The following is a 9,764-nucleotide window of genomic DNA, read 5'->3' as shown; positions in this document are numbered from 1 at the left end:
ATCAATCATATGTCCGAGCTCAAGATATGATCGGTATACGAAAATGACCCAATATGCAAGTAAGGACTGAAATCAACGAAATTTATGAAGAGAAGGATTGGAGCATGATAAAACCGAACCTTGAGGTCAAAACCGGACCAAGTGCCAAACTTTATGAAACTTACGTCCAAAATCAATCCATGCATGACAAACTTATGTTGAATAAGTTTCTAGAAGATTACCTCAAAAACTCAATATTCTTCCTAATTAATACAAGATATGAAATCAATACACAATCCAATAAGATGACCAAGAGCAAGCTCCCTACCTCCAGCCTAGGACTTGGCACATGTGAGAATTCGACTAATGTCCCTGGCTCCGGCTCTATCAAGCTTTTCAATACAAAAAACAAAAATAAATGATAGGTTGCCTCCTGTCAAGCGTTTAGTTTAACGTCTTTACAACTCGACGGGTTTCAGCAATCATTTAGCTAAGGGACCGAGGTCTCGAATGCATCAAGACCCTGGTGATTCATGGTGTCTCCATTCAATCGATCGCCGAACTCCTCCAACTCGGTGAGTTGTAGAAGTCGTTCCACCCCAACTACACCTAAAGCCAAATTGAGCTTTTTTATGGCTCTTTCATGCTCTTGTAAGACTCTTAACAATTTAAATTCCTACAATGGGGTTAATTTTGCAGAAATAATGATCGGAAACGTCTCAGTTTTGCCTAAAAAGGCACACTTGAGATGTTTCGGTAACGGTTGAAGCTCTACTTCTAGAATCTCGGCAACCTTCTTTGGAACTTCCCACTCATTGCTCCATTAGTTGGCCGCCATTGTGTCCAAAAGCTCGTAACCAACTCTATATGGTTTGGACACAAAAGTACCATTCGCAGCCGCATCCACTAGAGGCTTAGTAGTCAAATTCAACCCATTATAGAAGGTTGAAATGACTATCTCACTTGGCACCCCAAGATGTGGGCACTTCCTCAACAATTCCTTGAACCTCTCCTAAGCCTCTTGGAAAGATTCACATGCATACTGTGAGAATGATAGAATCTCGTTTCTCAACCGGTTAGTCTTAGCTGGAGGAAAGAATTTATGCAAAAATTTATCCGCTAGATCATTCCATGAAGTAATTGAATTAGCCACCAAGAAGTTATGCCACAACTTACCATGTTCCCTTAAAGAGAATGGGAATAATTTCAGCCGAATAGCTTCATCAGTTACCCCATTCCACTTAAAGGAATTGTAGATATCTAAAAAGTTAGAGAGGTACACACTCGGGTCCTCAGAGGAGTGTCCGCTAAACAAACCTGGCATTCTGTAACATCATGATCATGATCGGCTTGATTTCGAAATTGTTAGCATCCATGGCAGGGCTAACAATTCATGAGGCAAAGCCATGGAGTTTAGGCATAGATTATGCCTCAATCGGTTGTTCTAGGCCAGCCATAGGAACTTGTCTTGCGCGATTCTCTCTCAAGAGTCGATGTAAAGTTCTTTCTGGCTCGGGATATGGTTCAACTAAATCACCTGCAGTGGGAGTACTTCGCATAAACTGGAAAACCTAGCAGCAAAACTTCAGAGAACACCATTACATAACATTGTTCAAATTGACAATAATTAAAAGATAGAAAAGTAAAAAGTTTAATCCAATAAATAATTTCTATTTCTAATATTGGTTCAGATCCTTGTGCATATTCATCGACAATGGCACCAAAAAATTTTTGGGCTAAAACCACTTACAAGTAAGTGCATGTGTCGCCTCAACTAGTAATGGGACTGTGAAGTCCGGTTACCGATCTCAAGGAATCGTGAAGAATTCAAACCAAATACTAGTGTCGAAATTCGATTTATTGTCCAGACAAATTCCAATTATGAATGTTGTAGTTAAACTAGTGAAATAAAATAGCAAAGCAATTAAATGAACGAGACAATTAATGATAAAGCATACAGAGTTTACTAATCCACGTTTGCTCTCCTCTATATGTGACTAACGTCAATTCCTATCTCTCGATTCCTAGTTTATTACTCAATACCTACAATTGTTCATAAGCATCTTCCGACCCTTGGCTTATGCCCCTAATTAGGATTAAACGACCATATCTTCCGAATGTGTGCGAACTAACCCTAATTACATTAAATTCTCAATTCGTGTCAAGGCTAGGTTAATTTGTAACTAGCTATATTCCTACCTTTGTTGACAAATCAAACATAAGTTCAATCAGTTATTTGTTAAACAAGTTCTCATCTTAGTCTTACTATTCCTAGGTTTTGATAAAGATAACCATTCAATTAACTTGTTGGTCAGGTAAATTAAAGCATTAAGTTCAATTTAACAAAAGCAAACTATGAATCGATTAATAGAAACAACAATAAATCACAACATAATGGATTGCAAATGCTTCATCAATAAACTCTAGACAAGGGGATTTAGTTCATGCTAGAATCCATAAAATAAGCATACAAGATTGGAAACATAAAAAAGATTAAAGAAAATAACCTAAGAGCATCGATTGTCACAATCTCCATACTTGAAAGTTATATAATAAATCCTTAGAATGATTCTAAATGTATCTTCAAATGAATACAAAAGAATAGGGTTTTTGGTTTATATAGTTACAAGGTTTTGAGTGCTGAAAGAGAAATCCTACACATAATAGGACTAATTGGTGCCGCGTCCATGCATAACCCCACACATTTTTGTGAATTATGCGTGGAATTTCACTTTGCCCGTCCATCATCCCACGCATACGCGCAGGATCCACGCATTATGTGTGGGACTTTCTATTCTTCTACGCATAATCCCACGCATATGTGTGGGTCTTGAAAACATCAGTCCACTCACGCAGAATCTCATGCATATGTGTGGGTTTCTGTGTGGCTTCAACCAACTTTAATTTTTTTCTCTAAGTCGTCGAAATGCGATGATAACTTCGTTAAGACCAAAAGCACTTCGAACTATCGAAAATAAACCCTAATTCCTGCATTCACAACACAAAAAGAAAATACAAACGTAAAATCTAACAAATAAAGAAAACTAACTAAACACCAGCACTATTTCCACAACAACGAACAAAGCGATGACAAAATCAGAGCGTAAATGATATCTTGTTTGGGCATTATCAGGAACATACGATCAGTAGATGGTTTGAAAGAGGTGAATTCCAGAACCCCTAAACGACCATCATCCAACTTTTATAAGTGAAAACTTGACACGCGAAGACTTCAGAGAGCGTAAAGATAATTTTCCCCTCCTATTATTGAAACAATGGTGGATGCCACTACAGGTCATGAACTCCTCTCATTTATGGATGGGTCATTAGGCTATATCCAATTTTTCATGGCTTTGAAGGACCAGGAATTGACATCGTTTAGAATCTCCAAGGGTATATATTGTTATGTTTTGATGCCATTTGGCTTGAAGAATGCATGGGCAACATATCAGCGCGCAATGCAAAATATATTCGGAGATATGCTTCACCAAATAGGAGTGTTATGTTGACGACTTGGTGGTAAATTCAAAGACAAGAAGCGATCATATCCACAACTTGCGTATAGTCTTCGAGAGGTTACGAAGCTTCAACCTAAAAATGAACCCTTTAAAATGTGCTTTTGGTGTGACTGCCGGGAATTTTCTTGGCTTCATAGTCAGACATCGAGACATAGAGGTGGATCAATAAAAAATTGATGCCATACTCAACATGCCACCTCCAAGAAACTTCCACGAACTAAAAAAGCCTACGAGAAAAAGTTGCCTACATTAGGCGGCTCATTTCAAACTTGACGGGTTGTTTTCAACCCTTTAATAGGCTGGTAAAGAAGGACACCCAATTTTTTTGGGATGAAGCATGTGATCTAGCTTTTCAATGGCTAAAAAATTACCTATTTAATCCTCCTGTGCTTCAAGCACCTGGGCAAAGGCGACCTCTAATCCTCTACCTTGCTGTACAAGAGAGGTTGTTAGGAATAAGAGTTATTTGGAGAAGCGGCAGAAGTGAGGAGGAGACGTATGAGCGACAGATGTTAACAAAATATTCTTTTTTTTCTCTAAGTTGGTTAAAATTTGAGGATAAATTTTTTTAAGGGGGTAGAAATTATAACGACAGTGTCCCATTTTATTGTTGGAAAATTTACCGTAAAATAATCTACCTAGTCGACCAAGGTATATTGAGTGGAACCATTATGAGATTTAGAATGTAACGCTAATAAATTTCATAAACTATATTTATTTAGTTGGCCAATTAGATTAAACACAAAATAGTCCAAATTAAAGGACGTGATGTAAATTATTTATTGAAAAATTGACTAATATATATCAATGTCTATTAATCATATTTAGAGAGGATTAAAATTAGAAAAATTAAACTAATGGGAAATTTGACTCTAAGTGTGCGTTTTTTTTTCCATTTAGTTTCGACTTGTTTTGATTTAATTATGTTTGATTATGATTTTTGAATGATTGAGTGTGATTTTTGATGATTGGATGAGTTAGTGGATGGTTGAGGTACGGTTAAATATATATTATAATAATATGAAAAGGTATAATGTAGGTAGGTAGTGGATGATTGATGTGTGGGTAAATATATATTAAAATATTAATAAAAAGCATAATGATAATAAAATATAACTTATTTAACTATAGTTAATCGATATGAGTTAAAGTTTGTTTTGAGTTAAAGTGAATCAAAATAAATCAAAGTGAGTCAAAGTAAGTGAAGTCAAGACAAATCAAGACAAAACGAAAAAAGAATGGAGCCTAAATGGATTACCCTTTGACCATTTAATAATTTTAAATTCAGCGGAAAAATTGTAGTAAGCATCGCTTGTTTGGGAAATCTGTGAGTAGAGTTTTAATCATTGTTGGAGTATAGTATTTATTATGTATTTCTTGTTTGATTGCGTGTATATATATATCTATGATAGATATTCAAGTTGCTTGTATATTATCATATATCGGGGGTTTGAAACAATTGATTCATTATCTTAAAAAGGACGTTGTTCCGGATTATATTCATGGGGTGGTAAATGTTTTCATCATGGAACCTCCATATGAATTGACGGATAAATTTCCTGTATTCGACGGGTGCTGGAGAGGAAATAATTTGGTTTTTAGGGCCTGTGAATCGTTAGTTTCTTCGAAAACACCTAGAATGGTTGTGACCAAACAACGAAGACTTCTCTGGTGGCTACGCTATATAAGCTCCGAGTCTAGTATAGAGCCTAGACTAAGGTAGCATAAAATGTAGCGTATTTGAGGTTGGCACACACTAGACTCTTTCGGGTAAAGTGGCTCACAACCTGTTTGATAGAGCTTGTGGTTCCATAAACGTATTCTATGTTTGTATGCTTGCTTAATTGAAGCATCACGTGGTTTTGACATTGAAACTATATCATATTTTACATGAACATTATATTATATATGGGTATATGTACGTATCTGTATATAGGAAAGGGATAAAACCCTTCAATGATCATTAGTCTACTCACGAGATTGTTGAATCTCTACAGGTTGATAGTGATTTTGTGTACCGGTGATGATCGCGACATAGATTACTTCATCGCGGTGTAGTAGGCTCAAGGTATCTTCATGGCGGACTTTGATAGAGCAAGCTTACATAGTTTATCGTTCAGATTGTATTTTGGGGTGGGCTATAAGCTAATTATTTATCGTATCGGCCTATCTTATAATTTTTCAGACAATATAGGATAAATCTATGGATATAAGATAGTAATTTAGTTTCAGTTGTATGATTTACTGATTAAAATGAATTTGCTGAATAATAAAAACGTCTCTCTCACACCAATGATGCCCTTCAAGCATGTCCTTGATCCCAGCACAGCCCGATGAGCTAGGGGAGGGGATGTGCGAGGGGGTGTCACAATTTTGATATTAGGGCATCAAGTGTAGGTCTCTTTGGGGTTTATTTTGGTAGTACAATCAATTAAGATAAATCTAGGATATGTAAGCTCTGCAAAATTTATCTATTCTCATATTTTTGTAGGATGTTTTCTAGAGATGGTCTGAAAGAGCGTCTAACTAGAGAAAGATTGCCGGCAAAAGTGCTTGGAGTTGTCCAACTCGAGCACGTAGAACAGTTTTAGCTATAGTACTAGCACTATAGATCATGATGCATTATTTATACGGGGACACCCATCACTTGATCTCTAGCATCCATGTTGAGTTAAGAGAGACTTGTGTTATGAAAATGTCCCAATTGCCATTTCGGAAAGATCGGAGAAAAGGATGCAGAATAAGATGATATCGTTAGTAAGAGTTATTTGGAGAAGCGGCATAAGTTAGGAGGAGACATATGAGCGAGAGATGTTAACTAAATATTTTTATTTAATTTTTTTTTTCTGAGTTGGTTAAAATTTGAGAACAAATTTTTTTAAGGAGGTAGAAATTATAACGACACTGTCCCATTTTATTGTCGAAAATTTATCGTAAGATAATCTACCTAATCAACTATACTATCTTGAGTGGAACCGTTATAACCCAAATAAATTTCATAAACTATATTTATTTAGTTGGCCAATTAATTTAAACACAAAATAGTCCAAATTAAAGGACATGATTTTAACTATTTATCGAAAAATTCACTATTGTATATCAATGTCTGTTAATCATATTTAGAGAGAATTAAAATTAAAATGATTAAAATAATGAGAAATTTGACTTTAAATGGATTAAACTTTCACCATTTAATAATTTTAAATTCAACGGACAGATTGGAGTAAGCATATATATATATAATTAAGAGGTCATCATACTAAGTCGGTTGATCTACTTGTATATATTTTCTCTTTTGACTTCGAAGAAAATTTTCATCATTGCTGCATCGTGAAATCACAATTGAAGTGAAATTGGGTAAGCCAATCTTCATATATATATATATATATATCCATATTTCATATGAGAATGGTTTTTATTAATAGTTAATGTTAAGAGAATTGGTGTTTTAATTTTAGCCACATTTGAGTGGAATCCTGAAGTCATATTAACAAGTTAATTAATCATCTCAATCCTTGAAATTAAAATTTTATTCGTGGGTGTGAATGCATCATGATAATGGTATGAATATTGTCATTTTTTGACTTATATTTATAGCATAAAGATGTGATCAAACGATCAAAATTAATAGATTGATGACATAATTAAATCAACGGATCGAATCAGTTCAAAACTAATGGATCATTATCGATGACATGAACATAATTAAAGAAATTGATTTGAAAACTAGGATTGCTAACTTGTCTGATTTAATCTGAAATATGGAAATTAAATCAAACATGATTGACGAAGATTTTGTTTATCAATCAAAATAGAGGTTTTATTCCTTAAAGGTCAAATTATTATAAAAGGAAAGTAAAGACATAAATCGTAACATTATCAGATCAAATCACGGTATCTTTGTCATCAAGATAATGAGTAACGATCAAAGCACCACGGGATATAAATAGAAGACAATTGTTAGATAAGGACTCTTTACACAAACAGAACACAAGGAGGATTCAAGGTAGAGTGACGTCCATTCCACTCTAGCCTTCGTTTGTTGCCATAGGATATCCAAATTCTAAATAGTGGTGTGTGGAGATTGAGAGTACTAGCTGGTCAAGACTTAGTTTGGTAGGGTCCTAGAATAGGTTGGTCCTAGGTCTAGAATTTACATATGAAATTAATCGAATTACTCGTTAAAGTCCTGTTGTGTGGCTTGTACACAACATCTAGGTAATTCGAGAATATTACTCTCTCCATTGTAAGAAACTTCTACCTGGCCCTTTTGGTCCGTGAACGTAAGTGTTGTTTATAACACTGAACTGCGATATATAATCATTAATAAATTTAAACAAAGGTATTTTTGTTTAAGCACTAAATGTCTCGCATTATTCTCTACTATTCTTTGTTTTTATTTAATCTATTTTGTGCCAAAACCAACAACGTTTATATGTTCCAACAGTTCGATCTATTCTAAGTGAGAACTGTTCTATCCATCTAATCACGTTTTACAAATCTGAACAAATGTGTATTTGTTTTAGGATTATATATGTATCTGCCAATCGTAACAACTGTCGAGTTCCTACTTGTTGAGCTGTTACATCTATCGATCGAATCAGCTCAGCACGTTTAACTTAATACTATTAGGTTGATTTGTTTATAAGTCTCTTAACCTCGACACTAATTTTAGAGAGGCTTATCTCATTTACGTTAACAGGTCGAATAAGTGTAAATCCAATAGTTAAAACTAATCCATTCACTTAAACTCTCAAGCACTAACACATTTTACTTAAGGAGACTTTCAACAAGTTCGTAGCACAAACGGCCAAATTGATCCTTAGGTCATCAAATCTACAAGATCACATTATTCACAACCATTACTGACGTGGCTGATTCAGTGATCATTTAACTGAGTCATATCAGAAGGTTCTAGTTCAATATCAACTCAACTAAATCTGATTAGATAGGCACTAACTCGGTTTCCAATTAACTAAGTTGGTTCTACTATAGAAGGGCACTAACTCAAGATCTGTTTGATTGAGTTAGATCGACACTCGGGAATGCTAAGTCACAATTACTAATGTCATCCAGAGAAAGGACTTACACGTCATCAGTTTACTTAACTATTGTGCATCAGCATGAGCTTAGAAGTCTGTTGTAACTTCTAGTTCATTTCCTACAGAACTCCCTATACATTGTTCACAACTATTAGTTTATCTATAGGTCGTAAGCTGCTAGTAAATACTGGTTCAGTTGCTACTAACCAAGTACTAGTTTATCTTTTACAGTTTATTATACTCTATATTGTCATTTGATTATTAGTTATAAACTGTGTTAGGTTGTATCGTACTTCTGTTTACAGTAATTATACTTAATGTGATTCTCTAGTAGTATAACTGTATTGTGTTTCTGTAAGTACTGATTGTTTATCCGTTGTTGTTTAGTATCTAGTTTAAGTAGATCTTTTGTACATCTAATTAATCACTTCGATAAAATCGAGATATATACAAGTGATTGTTAGATTAGGTTTGAGTTGTAATTGGTTAAGCTGCCTCTTAGGTGACTTAGTCGAAAAGAGTTAGGGCTATCAAATTTCAATTGGTATCAGAATAGCCGTAACGTACTTCGGTGAGATCAAGTCCTAACCACTAAGAAGTCGACAATTCAACTAGTAGCGGAAGGGATCCTTAGGCATTCCGGATGTCTATATTGGATCGAATCTCTTATCACCGGTGAGACAGGAGAACTTGAAGATACAATCCAGATAATCGAAGAAGAAACTGCTAAATCCTACAGAGTCGTCAAGGATGGAAATATTTGGTATCTTGACCGTGGAAGTTCAAAATATATGACTGGTGACAAGAAGCAACTCAACAATATTATACTCAAAAGCACCAGATCAGTAACTTTTGGCGACGATAACAAGAGTAAAATAATTGGAGAGGGAACTCTCAATTTAGGTGATAATTTTGAATTAAAGAATGTACTTCTGGTTGATGGATTACAAGCAAACCTGATCAGCATAAGTCAACTGTATGATCAAAATTTACTTGTTAAATTTAGCAAGAACAATTGCAAAGTATACGATGAAAAGAATAACTTGAGAATTAGTGGTGAAAGGACAATTGATAATTGCTACAAACTAAGTGTCAAGTAAAAGTGTTATATCAGCAGAGAAGATGAAGTTAGCACGTGGCACAAGAAACTTGGCCACATGAATGTAGGATACATGAAAAATCTAGCAAGGTATGATGCAGTTCATGGACTACCCGAATTCGGAAG

General features: G+C 35.0%; 1 non-coding gene across 1 annotated transcript; it reads left to right on the top strand.

Moving 5' to 3' along the window:
• The first annotated feature begins 947 nt into the window (after positions 1–947).
• Positions 948–1,057, top strand: LOC139882874 (small nucleolar RNA R71). Its single transcript, XR_011771820.1, has one exon. It is a non-coding gene; the product is annotated as a small nucleolar RNA R71 (small nucleolar RNA).
• Positions 1,058–9,764: the final 8,707 nt, after the last annotated feature.

The sequence above is a fragment of the Rutidosis leptorrhynchoides genome, unplaced genomic scaffold (assembly GCF_046630445.1).
Source record: "Rutidosis leptorrhynchoides isolate AG116_Rl617_1_P2 unplaced genomic scaffold, CSIRO_AGI_Rlap_v1 contig320, whole genome shotgun sequence".
Classification (NCBI taxonomy): domain Eukaryota; kingdom Viridiplantae; phylum Streptophyta; class Magnoliopsida; order Asterales; family Asteraceae; genus Rutidosis; species Rutidosis leptorrhynchoides.
This window is presented reverse-complemented; position numbering and strand designations above follow the sequence as displayed.